This window comes from Cavia porcellus, unplaced genomic scaffold (genome assembly GCF_034190915.1).
Source record: "Cavia porcellus strain 051 isolate PalLab524CR breed Dunkin Hartley unplaced genomic scaffold, mCavPor4.1 scaffold_29, whole genome shotgun sequence".
In the NCBI taxonomy this organism is placed as follows: domain Eukaryota; kingdom Metazoa; phylum Chordata; class Mammalia; order Rodentia; family Caviidae; genus Cavia; species Cavia porcellus.
The window spans coordinates 2,448,889-2,470,086 of NW_026947512.1; the positions used below are offsets into that span (position 1 = coordinate 2,448,889).

The 21,198-nt window shown below is 41.5% G+C and overlaps 1 long non-coding RNA gene across 1 annotated transcript; it reads left to right on the forward strand.

Moving 5' to 3' along the window:
* The first annotated feature begins 489 nt into the window (after positions 1-489).
* LOC134473997 (uncharacterized) lies at positions 490-20,773 on the forward strand. The gene is made up of 3 exons (XR_010044525.1): positions 490-610; positions 18,557-18,658; positions 20,527-20,773. It is a non-coding gene; the product is annotated as an uncharacterized LOC134473997 (long non-coding RNA).
* Positions 20,774-21,198: the final 425 nt, after the last annotated feature.

Genomic DNA, 21,198 nt, shown 5'->3' on the forward strand with positions numbered 1-21,198 from the left:
TGGAGGCAAGGTTTGCTGCTAAACATCTTACCCCATGGAAGAGAGATTCAAACAACAAAGCATGATTTAACTCACAGTGTCAATAGTGCCAAGGTTGAAAACTGCTACTCTAACTTAAAGTCCTCTGCTTTACAAATCCCACACTCATCAGCTCTAAAAGTACCACCCAACCAGGCAGCAAGGTTCTTTTTCAGTCATGAAGGATCTATTCCACTGAGCTAGTCCGGTATGGGATGCAGTAGGAGAGGGGTCATGGCAGATTCATGAGACAGTCACTGGGAGCGTAGAGATGAAGATGTTTTAGTGTCACTTTGGAAAGTTCTGAGACAGAATTGGTAATTTTTTAAAAAGATGGAAAAAGCACGACAAGAAAGCTGTTGCACACTATGTGTGAAATGACCTTCTAGGGTTTCTGCAGTACCTAAAAATGACCAGCAGAGGGCAACTGGGGCAACAGAGCAGCAGAAGCGAAGTTTCTGCCCTCCAACTGGGAATTCCAAAGATGACAATACATGATCATAAGTCAGGAGTTCAACTGGAATTAAAAGTATGAAAGAGGAAGTGAAGCAGTAACTGCCTGCTGGCTCCAGGGCACGCAGAGTTCACACAGGTAAGAGATGCAATAATGGAAGAACTGGGGGTCACAGAGAACCAAGGCTGAGGGGCGAGCGACCAGAGTAGATACTGGGTTGGAGCAGGAGAAACTGGTCCGTTCACAGATGTGCATCCCACATTGCAAGAGGGACTAGGCCTCTGCTGTGCCTTCAGATGGCAGCTGGGTGCTGGCAGCGTTTACCTCCTCCTCCCCTGGGCCTCCATTTTGCTTCTCAGAAATTCAGTGCCTAGGATCTATTGTACCATACAGGCAGTGTGGGACAGCTGGAAGCACACACCTGCAAGGTGTGCAGTATGTGAGCACACCTGGAAGAGGCCATTCGGAGCCAGTGAAGACAGCCAAACTCCGCCTACTGTCTTTGGCAGGAAGCTGGCTGTTTTGGTGCCAGCTCCTGCGCATGCCACGGTGGCCCTGCAAACCCCGTTCCTCACTCCTGTGCACCGGGCTGGCTTTGCATAGACATCCGTTAAAAGTCATTCTGCACATACTTTCTGTTTTGCAAAAATAAAACAGTGAAGAAGAGTTAGGACGCCTCCATGGGGGTCCCCAGGAAGACGTGCAAGTACTCTGGACTTACCGAGGTAGAATTCTCATCAGAATGAACATGCAGGGTCACTGTCCAGTACTCATCTTTATCATTACTGCTGTTACACATTCTCAACATTTGTTTCATGGGTTTCTGCAACAGAATCAAGTGTGAGCATCTTGGCTAGTGAGTACCTTGCCAAGTGAGTAATGAGGAGAAGGATTGGGGCTGGAGATGGTGTAACCGTACAGTGCTTGTAAGATACAAAATACTGGGCTTATCTAGAAATCCAATTAAAACAGCCACATAAAATTCAGAGCACAAGTGGGGAACATTGTGGCTTAATTTTTTATAGAACATTTTTGCCTGCTATCTATCAAACGGAAATAAATAACTCTCCCATGCTAAAAAGAGCGGGGAAAGAAACTGTTATTTAAGTTCTGGGCACTGCCTGAACTACTTTACTTGTTCTGTATTAATCCTTAAAACATCTCTTTGAGTTATAATTATTACAGCATTTTCAGAAGATGATATTGAGGTTCTAAGGTATCGTAATGATCTAATAAATTTTATTAAGTGCCTTCTGTATCAAGATCTGAGCTATATTCTGGCGACAATATCACACAACAGTCTCTCCTCTGGGTATAGGATTCATACACTGATAACTACATATTAGAAATATTATAATGCAAATAATAATAGCAGGGAGACACAGTTTCATGTGATGCAACACCAGCTAATTCTCGAAGGTGCAGGGATTCTCTAGTCTTTCTGTACACCTGATACCATCGTCTTGTTCTGCTAAAAATGATATCTCCAATTTCCATGGAAACCCTCTGTAGGCTAACTAGAATATGGCTTGTAAATTTAAAATAGGTAGGGCGTGGCATTCTCTAATACATGCCATGTGCATTTCCTGTTAGTAGACTTAATTCTATGTGGCCTATCACGAGCCTTCCGGGAATCTGTAGTATGGGACAATATTAGTACAATAGCTTACCAAGTATATGTTACCACTCTTTTCTTATCCAACAAACTACATTCATCTGAAATACCACTAGGAGCAGTTGAGCTACTTACGCCTTCCCTCTGCCCCAAACTGCAGCCCCTTTGAAGGATAAAGTGCCCTTTGGCCCTCACTTGGGGTTCCCTCACCAGCCTTGGCCTCCCCACAGTGATCCTGTCCAAATGTCCTCACTGGAGCCCATTTCTAGAATACACCGAGGAAGGGAGTCTGACATCAGTAGGCAGTTACACACTCTGCAATGGCACAAGCTCTGCTATGGCTTCTCTAGTTATCAGGTTCCCTTTCAAATATCGGTTGAAGGTAAAAGGAAGTCAGGACTGTTTGTAATAAAGCGTGTACTATGCCCAAGTGTTTCGTGGTGGCACTGCTGCTGTCACAGGGCTGGCTGCTTACCAGGGTGTTGTTAACCAGAGGGATACTTACTGTTACATCACATCTGAAAGGCTATCAAAATGTGCTTCTCATTCCCTTGGATTACTTTGAATAAAACATTAGCTCGCAATGTGGGCACTACTTCCTTAAAAGGAAGTCATTAAAATGACTTTAAATCAAGCATTGTTAGCTGCAAGAAGTCAGTACACGGGTAGCAGCTGTGTGGTTAGGGTGGCTTATGAGATCCTGGCTCTATAGAATTAAGAAAAAGCTGAAACCCCCACGGCTTGCCTGGAGACCTTACAGAATATTAACGTAGAAGGTTCATAACAGCAATATAGTTCATTTTAATTAGGATCCCACAGTCCTAGAAATTAAGTTGGAAAAGATCTATTAGGTCATCTGGCCTATCACCTTCCTCATCCCCTTTTTAATGTAGGATTGTTCCCCAGGGTCTGCTCACACATGCAGGGTTCAGTCTAAATTTAAATGACTGCAGAGAGGAGGCTTACATCATTCCCCTTGGGAAACTATTACACAGTCTAATGGATTTCACCATAGTTTTCCCCAGCCACGCAGCCCAAATTTCTCTTTGCTTGAAATTGTCTCATTTTTTCTTATTATAAACTCTCAGATTCAGAACAATCAAAAATGACAGTAGGAATGACCGATCCTCTAGTTTCTATGCCCTGACCCTGAATGCTTTCTGAGATCCACATCTTGTAGGTGAATTGAAGCATCACCAATCTTTTTTTATCCGTAGAAGCTGATTTTTCTTGTAAAAGGAATCCACACACTCACCAGATGGAGGTAGTTTTGAGTTCTAATGGTGGCAGTGTATTTCACATGATTTGTGGCCACTCTGCCTTGTTTAAGTCCCTTATGAATGACAATAGATAATACATATCCCAACTGTGTTGCTGTTATGAACCTTCTATGTTAATATTCTGTAAGGTCTCCTCCAGGCAAGCCACGGGGGTTTCAGCTTGGGATATGTTACCTTGGTATCTAGAGAACAGAGAAAATCACTCTGGCTTTGGGAAGATGGAACCTAAGACTTTATCTTTGTTAGCACAATTTACCAACCAACCTACACGGATCATATTAGTTTTCCTTGAATGACACTCAGAGACATTTAGAACTTCAAGTTGAATGGGCCAACACAGAGGTCTGGATCCTCCTGAAGCCCTATATTTTTCATGTATGTGCATGCCAGTACAGAGGGAAGCAGGAACACCAGAAATAAAGGAAAAATAGCAGCAGAACTGCAAAGAAAGCATACCTCACATTTACCATTCCTTCCTTACAGAGGAGAATGGAGTCCACGCATGGTGGGACTGTAACTCATCAGGACTCCTTAATTAAAAAGGAAAGCCTCCCTGGTGATTTTATTTCCTTGGGTTTGTTATTATTATTACTATTACTACAGTATGAGAAAGACAGCGATGCCCTGCTCTAAGAGAGGATCATTCTTCTGAGCAGTAATGATGCTGGAAAACACTAATGGATTCAGAGCACAGCAGGGCCAAACTGCAGCTCCCGCCGTCCCACAAGCAGCGGTCCCTAAACACAATCCCCTGAATTATTACACAAGACAGCAACTCAGGCAGAGTGAGATGGAGAGAGAGGAAATGAGCCTCACAGTGTGATCAAACGATAACCAGGGTATGGTGCACACATGACCAAGCTTCCGTTTCTGGGGACCAGGTGCCCATTCATGTATTTTCTCTTCTCATCTTTTATTTACTGCATATGCTGTGCTCGGTGCAGGCGCTGTGCTAGGTACTAGGGATCACTGTCCTTGCCTGTTGGATTGGGGCCGCAGGGCACACTTCCAGACAGTTACCCTCTCACTCTGCTCTGCTTTGGTACTTAAGATCAATCTAAAATATTTTTAAATGGATTACAAGATCCTGTAAAAATGTATAAAGTGGAGGAAAATGACAATTAATTCTTGTCTGCTCTTACTCATAATTTAATGTATTTTCTTTCAAAATCTAACAGTTTGGCCTATTTGATGAATGCTTTATTATTTTTTAAATTTTAACAACAAAACAGCTCAGCAGTGTAAGCGCCTTCTCAGCAAACGCAAAGTCATGAGTTCAATCCATGGCACCAAAAATGAATAAATAAATAAATAAAAACAGAAAAGGGACAGCGATGATACAGAATTTCAAAAATGATAGGAAAATAACACGAGTTAATATATTGCATATTATTATCTTAAAAGTAGTTCAAATGATAAGATTTAGGCATAAAAAATCAAACAATGAAAGCACAAACTGTTCTTTTCAATGAACTTACAAAGATTAGTAGTATAATTATCTACCATATATATATATATATATATATATACATATATATATATATACACATACATGCACACACACACACATATAGTAGACTATATACATATAATCTTTATCCTTCTTCTTTTTCTCCTTTTCCCTATCCCAATTGTTCTTTCCTTTTGAGTACTTTCTTTCCCTTTCATTTTCACAATATCTGTTGTACATTTTGGATCTTATTACCCTTTCAATTTTTTTTACACTAGGGACACAATACGATATTTACGCATGCAAGTTTGATTTGTTTCACTTATGAGTATGATATCAAGTTGCATCCATTTAATTACAAAAGCCTCAAGTTTATCTTTCTTTATAGCTGAGCAATACTCCATTGCATAAAAATACCATATCTTTTTTATGCATTCCACAGTTGATGGACATTTGAGTTGTTTCCAAGATTTAACTATTACACACTATGCTGATATAAACACAGGTGCATATATATTGCTGTGGCATGGTATTTTTCACTTCTTCTAGGAAAATACTCATAAGGGGAATATCTGGGTGGAATGGGACCTTCAATCCTAGTTTTTTGAGGAATCTCTGCAACGATTTCCACAGTGGTTGTACTGGCCTACACTCACCAACAGTGGAGAACGGTTATGCTGAACGTTTTAAAGTCATGAATATCAGTATTATAACTGACGCCTCCTCTGCATCCCCCCGTTTTCCCCTCCCCCTACACCAGTACCTCCATCCTGTTTCATGATTATCATTCCTTTCATGCTGGTGTCTTGTATGTGAATCATCAAAAATAAATAGGATTGTTGATATTTTAAACAAGACTGGGCTAAAGGATGCCCAGAGAACTAGTGAGACATAATTTCTGAGTTTGTGAGTGGGAGAATTTTTAGAAGAGCTTAGCATGTGAATTGGCAGATGCAGATCACCCTCACCCTTGTGGACCATGTCACCCAATCTGTTGAAGATCTAAATAGATTTTTTCAAAGAGAATAAAACCAAGCAAAATAAAATAGAATAAAGTCAATCAAAACAAACCAGTGTAAGTGACACAGGACTTCAAAACAATAGGAAATCAACAATGGTTACCGTAATACCTCTTGTCTTCAAAACAGCTGCAGATACCTTCAGACATAGTAAAAATTAAACAAAAGAGAACATAACCAATAAAAACAAAACAATGAATTCAATAAAGGACTTCAAAACAAGACAACAGTAAATCCAAAATGACTATCATCATATATATTGCTATTTTTGAAATAGCGGCCCACGCCATCAGATAAAACAAAATCAAACAAAACAAAACAGAATAAAACCCAAGCCAACAAAACAATGAAAATGATACAGGTCTTCAAAACAAGACAACAAGGAATTAACAATGGCTATCATCTTCAGAAGGAGATCCCTCATAGATGCCACACTGTGTACCATTATCCTAGGAATAGATGATAAGACCACCAACCCTGCACCTGCAAAGTCAGTGAAACACCAAACACCACAAGCATCAAATTGCATTTCACCTCAATAGCTATCATTTTAAACTTGTGTTTCTCCGGATCAGCTGGTTGCTTGCAGGGGAAGGTGGTTGACTCTTCTTGTTTCTTAGTATATATGTCGGAAGGTGCTGGGGTCTGGTTGTCCCCACTCTGGCGGTGGTATTGTTGGGCCCGGTTTTCAAACCTTTGGGTTTGGGTTCCAACTACACCACCAGGTTTCAATGGGCCTTTAGTTCACAGATGGCAGGTTATAGTGCTTCTCTGCCTCCGTGGTCCCGTGATCCATTCCCTTGTAATAAATCTTTCTTTATAGACCAGATTAGTTCTGTTTCTCTGGAGAACACTGAAACACTATAAGAAATTTTGCTGTCTTTGTAGTTTTTCAATTTCATTATTCTCTCTCTTTGTTCTTCCATATACAATTTTGGGTCAGTTTGTTCCATACTCTGAACTCCCAGAACTCCAGACTTTGGAGCCACAGCATCTTTACTATTGTAATGATGCACTAATGCCATGAAGACACATTGTCTTAGTCACTTTTCTCATCATTAAGACAAAACACCCAACACCCGAAGTTAAGGAGTAAAGGTTTATTTCAACTCACAGTTTGTAGAGGTTTTAGTTCATAGCTGGCTGAGTCCAAGGCAGGGTGGCATGGCAAGAGGGCATTGCAGGGGAGAAATAACTAATGGCAGATAGAAGGTAGCAAAGCGGCGGCAACAGGCTGACTGTCTCTTTTATCCCTTTCAGGGCACTCAGCCCTTGAGTGGTGCCACCCCTACTCAGGCTGGGCACTCACGTCATGCTCACCCAGAACTACACCAAGCCAATTACTGAACTGATTTAGTAATCACACACCCTTAATTCCAGCCTCACACACTCTAGATCCAGCTACCTTTGAAAAGCCCCATCTATGAGTGCACAAGGTTTTGGGGGACACTAGACACAAGCCATAGCATGTATGCTAAGGGTTCTCTTACCCACTAACTCATTTAACCCTCACAGCAACCATAGGAGGTGGCTACTTATTATCCTCTTGTTCTAGCTGAGGGAAATGGGGGTTGGTGCAAATAAGCAATTTTGTCAGGGTTCCAGCATTATTAGGAGTCATGGCCACAGTACACAGGCTTGAATCCATCTGTGTATTTGTGTGTTTGGGTTGAGGAAGAAGCAGGATTTATTTGAAAAGGGGAAAGTTATGTAAATATTACTTTTTTGTTTGATTTTTAAACGTTATTTTTGGACAAAAATTCAAGATTTTAGGGCTTACCTAGAGATCCGGAAGCTTAATGAAAAGGCGAACAATTTAAAATTATTGCCTTCATTTTACCAAACGAAAGCAGAGACAAGGCATGCGATTTGTCTAATATGCTTTACAAAGTCCAGTGTAGAGGAAAAGTGAAATTCCTTGGCCTTTCCTGTGTGAAGAGCCCTTCTTCCGCTCCCATCGTCTTGCTGCCCTGCCCCAGCTCTTGCTCTGTACCTTTCCAAACCAGCCTGCTGAAATGCACCGAGGGGTACAGGTAACTCCTGATCTCCACGGAATAGTGCTTCGTCCTCGGTGGGCCATGGCACTGGGAACTGAAAACCAACTCTAGAGATGAAGCAAGTACCTTCCTCAGCCCTCAGCTTCAGGGATGAGTATTAATACTTTCATTTCAGTTTTTTAAAAATTATAGATTTATGGGACTGCAGATCAGCACAGCTGAGATCTTTTTACCTGTGACCACGGTTGCCAAATGACAGGACAGGTACTTTTTCTAGGAAATCTGTGGGAAAAGCTGCAGATCCTGCAATAGCAAAGGAAAGTCTACAGGAACAGATTATGCAGAAAGTAATTAAATAAGGAAACATTGGTTAGAAGTTGTCAAGAAAGCTGAAGAGCAAAGCGTGTTCTGAAGAGACACTCGTTTGCCTAGGGTGGGGGTTAAAGGAAAGACTTTGTCATGGCAGCTTTTGGTACACATCTCAGCTGGGCCACCAGTGTGCTCGGTGACTTACAAGTGACTCCAGACAGCTCGATGGCTCTGTGCCCTCATCTGCGAGAGGATTCCCTAGAAGTTTCTCAATGCAGGAAAGAATCCAATTTCGTTTGGAGAACAAGAGCCCAAGCCAATTAGCGGGGAACTGCCCTGCTAGAAATGTGGGGACACCTTGTTTCTGTGCAAGTAGGAAACGAAGGAGCAGTGGGGGAAATGTCACAATGTGAGGTCAGATTACCCTGGACTCGCCCAAAAGTAGTTTATGTATGAGTTTTGCATGTTTCTCCACTCTTTACCTGGAAAACAGCTTTGACAAATCACGCCATTTCCCTACATGTCAGTTCCTTTGCGTCTAAGGTAGGATTGCAGTACAGCTAGTTTAAAACAGGAACAGATGTGAAGGCTAACGTGAGGTGCTAAATGTCAGCACCTAAAGTGATTAGAGGAAGGTGAGGATGGGAGGTGGCATTAAAATGTGGTGTTCTGGTGGTCCGGACTCCTCCTTCCAGCTGCATGGGCTGAGAACCCTCGCAAGACAGCCCGGATCTTGGAGGAATTTGCAATGCTGTCTCAGCCTTGGAAGGTTTTGATGTTAATGAGGTAATTCTTGTGCCAGCTTATGCCCCTATGCCTGCTTCTTAGCCTGCCTGCATTTCTCCTCCAAGCAAGAGAGTTTCTGTGCCCTTTTCTTTAGCAGAAGGGGATACACACAGGACCTTAAGGATGTTTCTCACTGGTAGTGGATATCATGCACTTGCGTGCAGAAAACCAAACATACTATCCAGAATGTGAGGTCTACTGGGGGTATAGATCAGGTGCTCTGTGCTGGTGGAGACTCTGAAAAAGGATTAGCTGTTAAAAGTGAGGACACAGACCAAAGAAAGATGACTAGAATGCAGAGAGCGTAAGAAAAAGAGACAAGAATAGAAGGGAAAAGGGGGCTTCTAAGGTGGGCTAAAGGTGTGGTTTTATCAGGTAGATCCTGTACAGTCATGAAAACCTTAGGGAACAGAAATCTCACACATACCATATATTTTGTTGAGGTATTGAAGTCATCATTTCCCTCAGTCTCTATCAGAGAAGATGATAAAATAAACAGAATTTTAAAAGGACATTTTTGTGAGAGTTCAAGGTGAAGAGGGAATACAGTAGTCCCTCTTGGCTTGGTATGATACATTCAAAAACCCCCAGTAGACACCTGAAACCTTGGATAGCACTAAACCTTATGTATACTGTCTTTTTTCTTCTATACATACATATCTATGATAGTTTAACTTACAAATTAGGCATGGCAAGAGATTAACAGAAACAATTAATATAAAATAGAACAACTGTAGCCATAAGCTATCATACAAATTATGTGAATGCAGTTTCTCCCTGTCTCACTCCTCTCAATGTTCTATTGCACTGTACTCCCCTCTTCTTGTAGTGATGTGAGATGACACAATGCCTACATGATGAAGTGAGGTGAGAGATAGAGGCATTGTGATGTAGCATTCATCATTACATAAAGATTACTTGATTTCAAGCTCTGTGACACCATGACAATCACTCTGATAACTGAAACATCGACTCAATTGCTAATAAAAAGAGTAGTGCATACAATGTGGATACTCTGGACCAAAGGATGAGTTATATCCCCTGGGCAAAATGGAGTGGGATGGCACAAGATTTTATTACACAACTCAGAATGGCATGCAACTTAGAACTAATTCATTTTTTTATTTCTGGACTTTCCATTTATTTTTTTCAGACAGTTATTGATCTTAGATAACTGAAACCACCATCCGTGAAATTTTGGATAAGCTGGACTGCTGTACAGCAGGTGAAAAAGGCTTTTTGGTGTGTCTTAAACTAAACTCTGGCTGAAAGCTGGTAGTGAGTCAGCTAGAGAGGAAAAATGACAACTGGGAAAAACAGGAAGTATTTACATTTGCAGCATAGGAGCCACCTGGAATTTACAGGTCCAAGGCAGTCAACCATAGTTGTAGAAGCCAAGCATCAGCATGACAGGCCTTTCTTCAGCTCACGATCTGTCATTTCCTGACAGCAAGATCTCAGGCAAGTCCTGAAACCTGTGGGAATCTTGCCTTCTCATACCTAAGGTGACAGCCAGGACTCTTGCCTCTAAACTGCGGAAGAACAGAGAAATGAGATCATATGTGTGAAATCCTTTGTAAACTTCAAGGTGCATGGAAAAAATGAGGAATGGTGTGTTAATTGTTTTGTTCTGCCAGTAGCACAGGGGTGATGAAGTGCTGCATGCTGCTTACCCTGGGTGCTCAGCGCTGCTCAGTCTATTCTGTGAAAGTTCATAAAATCTGAAAAACAGTGGCCAGAAATGTTGAGGTGGGACAGTAAGTTGTCAGAGCCCTTTTCAAGAGTCACACTTTCTTTTCCTATGAACTAGAAATAGATGACTTATTGAGCAGAGAGAGAGGTGGAGAGCTGGACAACACTTGATTAGTGGGGTGGGAGATACCATACAGGATATACTGTGCTAAGGAGACCTGTGTTCTACCACGGAGAGAGTCTTAGAGCTGTAAGAAACATTAATATTAGGAAGGCTGTTTTTTAAAATGCCATCCAGTAACATACTATAGAAAAATTCCTAAAAGTATAGGGAAGAGAATTAAGAAGCCAAACCACACCTTCCCGTGAGCCAGCCAGGGTGCAGCCTGGGAGACAAGAAGAGTGACACCCCACCCTAAACCCATAAGCCATGGGCTGATTCTGAGGAAGTCAGGCTGAAATGATAGCAACTGAAGTAAAGAAAAATAACTTCCTGCTTGTGTTGTTTGATTGACTTTGCAGGCCTGAAGCTGGTAGTCTGAGAATCTCTTTCGAGTATGACAATGTGCATTGTAGCAGCTGTGGGGGACTGTGTTCTGTCTTATTTTTGAAATCCAATGTTTTATTCTGTTTTACTGTTTTGTTTTATTCCTATATCTGGCAACCTGAGTGACTATTTTGAGGATAACAATATGCAATATAACATCCATCGCTAACTTCCTATCATCTTGTTTTGAAAACCTATATAGTTATTGCTGTTCTTTGTTGTTGTTATTGTCATTGTTTTGCTTTTGTTATTTTTTATTTGTTTACTTATTGATTTTTCTCTTTAAAATAAAATCAGAAGAAAAAAGCCATCTAATGTGAGGCTGCTTGCTGGAAGGAGAGAGAGAAGGGAAGCCACATGATGATTTGGTGTCACTAAAGTGATGTGACAGTCTCTCTGAAGACCAGAATAGCATCTAGACTCCCAGCTTCCAATTCAAACAGCTCTCTGAACTCTCTTCAACCCCGGGCATTATCTCCATGATCTAGTGGTTTCTGACCTGCTTTGCTGTGATCCAGTAGTTTGTCCTTTTAAGAAAACACAAATAGAAATTAGGGATATAGCTCAGTGCGAAAGTGCATGCTTTGTATCTTTAAGGCCTTTGACTCAACTTCATCACACACACACACACACACACACACACACACACACGCAAAATCTGAATAAATTGTAGATCAGTAGAAAGGATGTCTACTAAGTGATGGGGCTGCATCACAATCCTACTGTCAAAAAAAGGAATTTGAAGTCATCCAGGAATGCAAGAAGTGAAAGTTACTATTAATGAATGGTTAGGGTTAGGGTTAGGATTAGGGTTAGGGTTAGGGTTAAGGTTAGGGTTAGGTTCCAAATTAGGACCATTCCTTTCAGCTTACCTGCCTTTAACTCTTGAGCACCTGACATGGCATTCCCAAATCCCTGAATATATGCCTGTGAACCTGTAATATGCCTGTGAACCACAAATCCCTAAATAATGACCCAGTTTTGCCCCAAACCAGTATCACCAATGAAGGTGTTGTACCAAACTTATATCAGACACCTCCGGGTAGTTATTGGCTCTTTGAAGCATTCAGGCTGCCCATGAGAGATACTTTAATGTCAAAAATTTGTAATAAACTGCACAGTTCAAATGACAGGATGATACCAAATTATACACTCATTTCTTGGATTTTATCTACCATGGAGATTCTCGATCCAATATGATTCATATACAAATTAAACCTTGATGATCCTAAATTACTGCTATATCTAGCATCAGATGGTTCATAGGACAACCAGGCTAATAAATGGCTGAAATAAAATGGTGAATATTGACATTACAAGCTAAAAAATGTAAATTAGAAGTAATTGGGGATGGGAAAGGATTTTGAAGGTAAATAGAGAAATAGATATTGAGGTTAATTAGGTTTTAACTACTTCCAAGAAACAAGTCAAAATCTCACTCTAACTTAACAGCATTAGACTACAAATCTGAGTTTAGTAAAATTATGCAAAAGCTTCTGATTGGCCCTTTTTTTGTGTAAGACAAAAGACAAATTATTGCCGATCAAAAGAGTAGGATGAGCTCCTCAAGGAGCTGACAAATCTCTTCCTTGCTGACTGCCTCAGTCTCTCAATCTATCAAACAATGATAGCCCAGTCTCCCTCCTAATGGAGAAAATGAGAAAGCTGCCACATTAGTATAAGATACTGAAAACTAGAATCTATAATCACTTAACACTGATAAAGCAATTTCCAAAATTATAGGCCATTGATCCTCCCACAAAGCAGTGGATAAAACTTTATTAGATACTAGACCCTCTACATAACAAACCTTTTGTAATGTCCTCTTACTTTTACAAGTGAAATTAGCAAATTCCTTATGTATAAGATTTCTTAAGTGGTAATAGTAAAAGGAAAATGATTCAAAATTTTGTAACATGGATATTAGTGTGGACTGAGAAATGTAACTCTATTATTTTACCACCAGGGATTCTTTCTAGAATCCTTGGAGATATTTTTTAAATTTAAGAAAAATAAAACTAATATTTAGACATTTTCTAATACTACTATTTTGACAACTCAGAAAATAGGAAAAGCACTTTTTCATGGCAACTTTTTTGCTACTATGGTCTGTCTTGCTGTATTAGTCAGCTGTGCTCAGTGAGGAACAAGTCCCATTCTCAGTGGCTTCCAACAATGCATGTCATTCTCTCATGTCAATGAAGGCATTCAGTTGCAGCTCAACCACACACTATAGCTTGGCTCCAAGCTGTACAACAATTGCTGACCTGCTCCACAGGATCTTTTCCTTCTGGGACCAAGGCAGGAGGATCATAAGATATGTAATTCTCAGAGCAGAATGAAAGACTTAACAGAATGAAAGCTGGTGATGACCCTTGATGGCTCATAAAGTTTTTGCTAGAATGATCCTCACATGGTCTCACGGCAGAAGTCAGGAATGTGTAAGTAAGTCTCTTATAGCGAAAAGGAGGTGAATAACCACACACTGCCCTGTAACCTATCATAGCTGACCTCAGATCCATTACAGTACAATAGGTAATCCTTCTAACGGACTTGAGTTGGCACATAAAGAAACTTGCTTGTCACCTTTTTTAAGCTCACAGATCAAAAATTCAACCATTAACAAGCGATTAGAACTGTGGCAAAACATCACACATCCTCTAAAGCAGCAGCCACTCTAAGTGCAGGGAGTGGTACAATGTACAAATGAAAGAGATCTTGATTTCCCAAGAGAAGTCGGGTAATATACATATTTATGTGACATTTTCTTATTTAAAAAAAAAAGTCAACTATTTTCACTGACCAACAATAGCTATTATCCTACGTTAAAAAAAATCCAAATTCTCAATTTGAATCTCAATTTGAAAGTTTTAATCCCCGACTTCAGGGATATCCTTGAGATACGGCACATATACTTGTGGCACTTCCTGTCCCAAGGAGGAGTGTTGACAGATTGTTTTTGCTCATGTGTTTCTGTGACCCAGCGACTCAGTGCTCACATGGCCCAGCACCACACAGATCCGTTCACTAACTCAGGGCTCAGGTCCTGATCTCACTCCACGCCATGGAGTCTTCGGCCTGATCATGCCTCTCTAAGCTGTGCTGTCTCCCAAGAGATGCCTTTCAAGCTGATTGACTTAAAATTAGAGCTCAGATGGCAAAAGAAGCAGGAAATAATAGGGAGAGAGATTGTCTTCATTTGCTTCTTTAAATTTTCACACTGTGTGATTCATTAACAAGGGGGAAGTCCCGAGGCAGGGAGAGCATCAATAATTCAGGAGAGGCTGTCAAACTGCAAATAGCCTCATGGTGCCCAGCTGAGCTTCTGCCTGCGACATGGGGCCCCTCTCAGGCACTAAGAAGAAGGGCCAGGCTTCCATCACTCAGCCTGGTTCAGTCCTGTCTTTCCTCTGCTCTCAGCTGGAAACCATTGTAATGAAGTACCCAGCGGCTCACAGTCCACAATGCCAAGCTGGTAGCATATTAAACACTAAAAGTTCCCTGAAGAAGATGTGGATGCAGGAAGCAGCTCCTCCTCTGTAGGATCTTTGGTGTTAATGCCAGCTCTCTACCATATGCTTTTGATGCCCAGGATTTAGCGATTGTTCCCCACCGTTCTTCTACCCCTCAAATGAATGTCGCCATTTGTCAGATCTTGCTCATTTCCCTCTCTCAAAACCAAACTGCAAACTCATCTGGACCTGGCTACTGGTCTTGGTGGATGACAGTGCAGTTTGACCAGGAGTAGAGGAGCATGGAGGTGACAGTCTCTCTTTAGCAGATTTACTCAGGCTCCTCTGAGTCTTCTAAACTAGGCCTTGGCTTCTGGACTTCTGGATTTGTCTTTGTGTCACCCAGTTTCAAATGACAGAGCTCCAGATCCTATCAAGCTTCCTGGCATAGCAGGACGAGCCCAGTTACCAGAGAGAAAAGGGCAGATGTTAGCCAGTGGGTTCCGTTAGCAGTTGATGCTCTCTGCCAGCAGCAAGTTTCAGAGATTCAACACTCTTTCCATTTCTGAATGAAGCAGAGCTGAGATTAGTACTCTGATGAAGAGAATGTTGCTCCTGACAGGGGCCTGTCCTCTCCCCCATACTGGTCTGTCACACACCTGGGTACAGAAAACGGAAGCTCAACTTGGGGAAGGGGAGAGGAGAGAGAAGCAGTTGTGCTCCAGAGCAGGGTAAAATTCACACCTAGTCTATACTGTTAGTATTTTCACCTCTATATGGTAGTTCCCTTTGGCTGCTTTAGGATTTCAATAAAAGGTGAAGCTTCTGTGTCTCTTTGAGAAGTGATGCCATGTACAATAAAGCGAAGAACAATACCAGAGAATTTCATTTTCCTCCACTCACACCTTCCTGGTATCTTGGCAGAGAAAGCAGATTCTTATCTGCAGGCCAGGTTCTCCATGTTATAAACGGCTTTGCCATGACTGGTAACGAATTTCAGGGTGAAAGTTAAAAATCTCAGGAAAGACCTAAGATGAGTTCTTTGCTTTCCTGGTGTATAGCATGGGAAGATTAATAATGCAAAGTAAGAGGAAAGGAGATGGACAGCTCATGTGCTTTTCAATTTACGGAGGTGCTGTATCTTGTTGAATTACTGTAAACTGAAAACATCCTAAGGCAAAAATGCTTGTAGTCAACTCAACCTATTGAATTTCCTAGCCCAGCCACACAGTACACTGTAGAGTATGGTTGTTTACGCTCATGACTGGGTGGCTGACTGGGAGCTATGGCTCACTGCCTCTGCCCAGCACCAGAAGGTTTTCTCACTGTACCCCATTAGTCTGGGAAAAGACCAAATTTCAAAACTCACCCCAGGTTGTGGCTGTGCATGCCTGTAATCTCAACTACTTGGGAGGTGGAAGCAGGAAGATCACAAGTTCAAGACCGTCTTGGGCACCTTAGCAAGATCCTGTCTCAAAATAAAATTAAGAGAGCTGTGAATGTAGCTCAGTGATAGGGTCCCTGAGTTCAGTCCTTACTATTTCTTTTAAAAATTAGAATTCAAAGTATCGACTCCACTGATTTCTTATCACTGTTTACCATTATAAAGTAAAAAAAATCATTAAATTGGACCATCTTAAATTGAGAACCAAGCACCTGCATAAAGAAAGTCAAAATATAAAAGATCAAAATAAATTTAATCTGGCTGCATAACCACTTTGCACTTTTAATAACAGTGACTTCTCCTTCCCCAGGAAAATCTTTTAGACTGTCACCACAGCTATATTTCCACATCTAACTGGAATTTGGACATAGGATGATTACGAGTGGCAGGAAACGTGGCATGAACCTTACAAACCTGCCAGTTTGTCTGTCTCTGCAGGCCTCATTCCCGTGTCCAGGTGCCCAGCAGCCTCCTACTTGCCCCTAGCTGTGCTTTCCAGGGTCGTCTCCACAGCACAGTCTGAGGCGGTCTCCTTGCGAAGACGGCTCGCCCATCTCTCACTTGACAGCTTCAGTCTTCAAAGGCTTTCAGGCGCCCGTGTGGGAACATACCAAACTGGAGGATGTATGTTACAGGACCTGCCCACATCTCCAGACTCAGCTCACGATCAGCATCGCCCCCATCCTATGAATGGGCTGTGGGTCCCGGCTTCTGTACCTGCAGATCTGTCTCTCTCACACACCTTTTCTGTCCTCCTGCCTCACCTGGGAAATCTCTACCCAACTTCATGACTCTGGATGTGGGGTTCCATGGGGTTCTGCACAAACCTCGGATTTAGCACCGGTTCTCTGCACTTGTTCTGCGTGTCCTGTTGTCCCTGTCCCCCACTAGACCACACATTCTTTGAATGCTATACACATTCACATTTCCCCCGCATCTGCATCTAAGCCTGGTGTAAAGTGAGCTAAGTGTAAATTATTTTTGAATAAATAAGATCATTATTTTGATAAGAAATTTAATCCCCAAAGGAACATTGGTCTTACTGAAAGTCACTCACGCTATTTATTACCCTATCCATGCAGACATGTTCAGTTTCTTGAGCTATTAATCTTTTTTTTCTAAACAAGCACAGATTCTAGTCATAAAGAAAATGTTTGTCTGTTTGACAAAATACACCATAACAGAGTAGATAGAGGTGTGATGGATTGGAGGAAAATAACAGGTAAAGGGTGAAGAGACATTCTCTCCAAACGTACCTGTACCTGTAAGGTAACAAGAAAGACCACGAACTTTGTATAAACTTCTGGTTCATGAATAGAATAGGGAAAGGAACTCAAAACATCCTCCATCTCAACAATAAAGAGAAAACTTTTACCTATTAAATTATCAAAATGTAAAAAATTCATAAAGTCGTGCTGATGGCAGTGTGGAAAATGGACTTTCTCTTTCACTGATGTCGGGGTTGAAAAGCCCCTTTTTACTTTTTGTGAAACTCATTTTGCATTATCCATCAAATTTCTTAAAGTTCATTTTCCTGGAACCCATACTGCTATTATTCTATGACTGATACAACAAATCACTGCTGATTTACTGATTTAAAAAAACACTGAGGCACAGCAGTTCTGTAGTTCGGAAAGATGAAAGGAGCCTCCGAGGCCTGAGGCCAAGGTGTCACAGGGCGGATGCCCTCTGCAGGCCCTCGTGGAGAACCCGTTTCCTTGTCCCTTCACCTGCTGTGGGCTGCGCACACTCTCTAGCCCGTGGTCTCGCCTTCCATTTGTACAGCCAGCTGCTTCGGGCTAAGTCCTTACACTGCCACCACTCCAGTTCTGTCATGTGACTCCCTATTCCATTTTTAGGAGCCCTTGTGATTGCATTGGGTCCACCAGGGCAACCTAGGACAATTGCTCTGTTGTCGGGTCAGCTGATCAGGAATTTGAAGTCCTTGTGCAGTTCATTTCTTTTGTCATTCATTGCAGCATACTTTAAGGTCTCCCATAGACATTTTGAGGAAGAGGTATTATTCTATCAAATATACCTAGCAATTCCAGTTCTAGGAATATATCCTATAGAAATACACACACATGTGGCCAACACTATATGGTCAAAGATTTTTATTGCAGTCATATTTCTAGAAGTTAAAAAAGAAAAAAAAAACACCTGTTGTTCAAAAGTGCAATAATTACATAATCTTTGGTGGTGACTAATTTTATATGTCAATTTCATTAGGCCGTTGCATCCAGATATTTTTTAGATATCAATGTGAGTATTTTTGTGAAAGAGACCATTTAAATCACAACCTGAGGAAAGCAGAATCCTTCTGTAAAATGGATGGGCCGTTTATTATCAGTTTGAAGGTCTAAATAGAACAAAAATTCTGACTCTTCTTTGAGTAAGAAAGGATTCTTCCTGCCTGCTGGCTTCTGAACTGGAACATGTGGTTTTTCCTACCTTCAGACTCTAAATGAAATATTGATGTTCTTGAATTTCAAGCTGGCTGACTGGCGGACTGGAACAACATCAGTGTGAGCTCTCTTGGGCTTCCAGCTTGCTGGTTCACTCTGCAGATCCTGGAACTTGCCAGCCTTGATAGATGTGAGTTAATTCCTCCTCCCTCTTTCCCGCCCCTCCCCTCCTCCTCTTCTTCTTCCTCTTTCTCCCCGCCTCCTTTTTCTCTCTCTCTCTCTCTCTTTCTCATATATATATTACTGGTTTGTTTCTTTGGGCAACCTTGATCAATACTTCCTGTTTTTACTAGAAATGCAATCCAATAACAAGGAACAAGAGGGCAGCCTAACACACTCATATCAAAGGATCTTCATGGCATAGAGTTACCCAGAAAAGGAAAAGGTGTAATGTGATCTAGTCTATATAAATAAAAAGGAAAATTCATAAATACACATGTCTCCATGAATAAGTATATGAAAAGAAACTGACACCTGCATATTTGACTCTTGTCAACCATTCTCTCTGGTACTTGCCAGAGAATAAGGCTGAGGACTGGGAGCACAGAGGGCGCTCACTGTTGAAAGGGCTTTCATGTACATTTTATTCAGCTGTTTGGATTTCTTATAGGAAAAACTGTGTGAGAATTACATATATTGCTTTAAAAGTTAAAATAGTAAGAAATCAATTTATTTGTGCTCAAAATTTTTCTCCACTAACCCAATTTTAAAGAAACTGGATTTAAAGATACAATACATTTATATAAATTCATAACAGGAAACTTCTTTTCTACTGACCAGAATACCCATATTCACTAAGAAAAGATTTCCACAATAAAAAACATGGAAGAAACCAAATTTGTGAACAGAAGGGGCTTATTAACCATGAAATCAGAGGACAGGATATCAGATGTCCTGGAGGGATGTTTTATTTTAGCTAAGGTTTTGACTCCAATGAATTATCCAATTGATCCACACACTTGGACCCCTAGACAGTCTCTTTTTCTGACAGTAACTGTCAATCTGCCATGAAGAGGCACTTGAGAATCACTAACCAACTCTCACTCTCTCTCACTCTGTCATTTTGAGAATCTCCTTTAGATCCACCTTTCCCATTTGAACAAAGCACTGCACCATGACAGATTCTATCAGGCTGTCTTCCATCTCTTTTGCTGTTTGTAGCTCACTGGCAGGGTGTACAAGGTCAAGTGCATTTCCCCAGTAGATACAGATCACAGTGAGTAATCTCAGGGGCATTTTCTATTAAACAACTAACTCTAATCATTCATTTGGAGTGTTCTTAGCCTTTCTGATGTCATTCCTAGATCTAGGGTGTTCAACTGACTTTGGGGAATTGGACTCTCACCCACCATACTGAGCTGTCCTTTTGACTGAGTGGCCTGAGTATTGCTGCTACTCTTTGTCATGTTTATTTCTTCTTATCTAAGGAAGTAAGAGCAGAATAATACTCAACTTCTGCTGCTTCACGGGATTATTAACAGATTATCGCAAGTAAACTTTACCCATTCACAAACACCACTGAGGTCCTTATCCTCCCAGCTCTGTGTTTGTTTGTGGGGACACAAAGGGTGAATGACATACAATCTTTCCTGGCATTCAGTCTTCTGGGAGTTCATATTGTGAATAATTATAATATAGAATCCTAAGTGCTGCCCTAGGGTATTGTGTTACACCCTGTGGGAGGCAGGGTAGGAAAGGTGTGGACAGTTAACTAGAGCAGATCTTAGAGAAAAAGCAGGGAATAGGAAGGTGGGGAAAGGTATTCAAGACCAAAGGAACAGCATGTGAAAAGGACTAATGCAAGAAGATCACACAAACTGTATTGCTGTAGACCGTATAAAGACAGCCCTAACTCCTCGGGCATCCTCCCGCAGGAAGTGATATTTATGTTCCACCTTTGAATCTGGATGACCAACAGAACCCAACACAAGCAGTGCTTTGCCAGTTTCTAGCCCTAGGCCTTGACGTTACTTTCCATCCCTCCTTCCTGTCTCTTAGAACAAGTCACCACACGATGCTGTGAGGAAGACCAAGGAGCACCACAAAGAGCCCCAGATGGAGAGAAGTGCAGCTCTCTGGCCAGTTGCCCTGGGGTGTGCTTCCATGAACATTTAGAGCCATCCACAGCCAAGTGGCTTTCCTTGGAAATGGGTCCTCAATCAAGATCTCTCAGTTAACATCACAGGCAGCAAAAATGTGCCATTCCTGCTGAGCCCTGTGCAAATAAAATGATGAACCAAATTCATGATACTGTTGTTTTAAGTACTATACTGCTTTGCCTCATCGTTTATTACATAACTGAAACATGGAGGTAAGAAAGAGGAGAAAATCAGTCAAGACTGCCCAGTTGCTGGCTTATGTAATATGATGAGGACGGCTCTCTGCAAAACAGGACTTGTAGATGCAGCAAAGCACCTGGTTTGGTGGGAGGGAGGGTGTTGCAGAGTGAGAACAAGGTGGGTTTGGGACCCTTGGATTTGCAGGGCAATGCGCTTTCCTGCTTTACACAGATGGCATAGCTAAACAGACAGACAGACAGAGACAGAGAGAAGGACGGAGGGAAAAGAGACATTTATAAATGGGAGAGAATACGTGTGGTCTTGGATACAAACATCTCTGGGGGAAAAGAGCGGTAAGAAGAGAAGAGGGCCGAGGGGAAGTCAGAGTTAA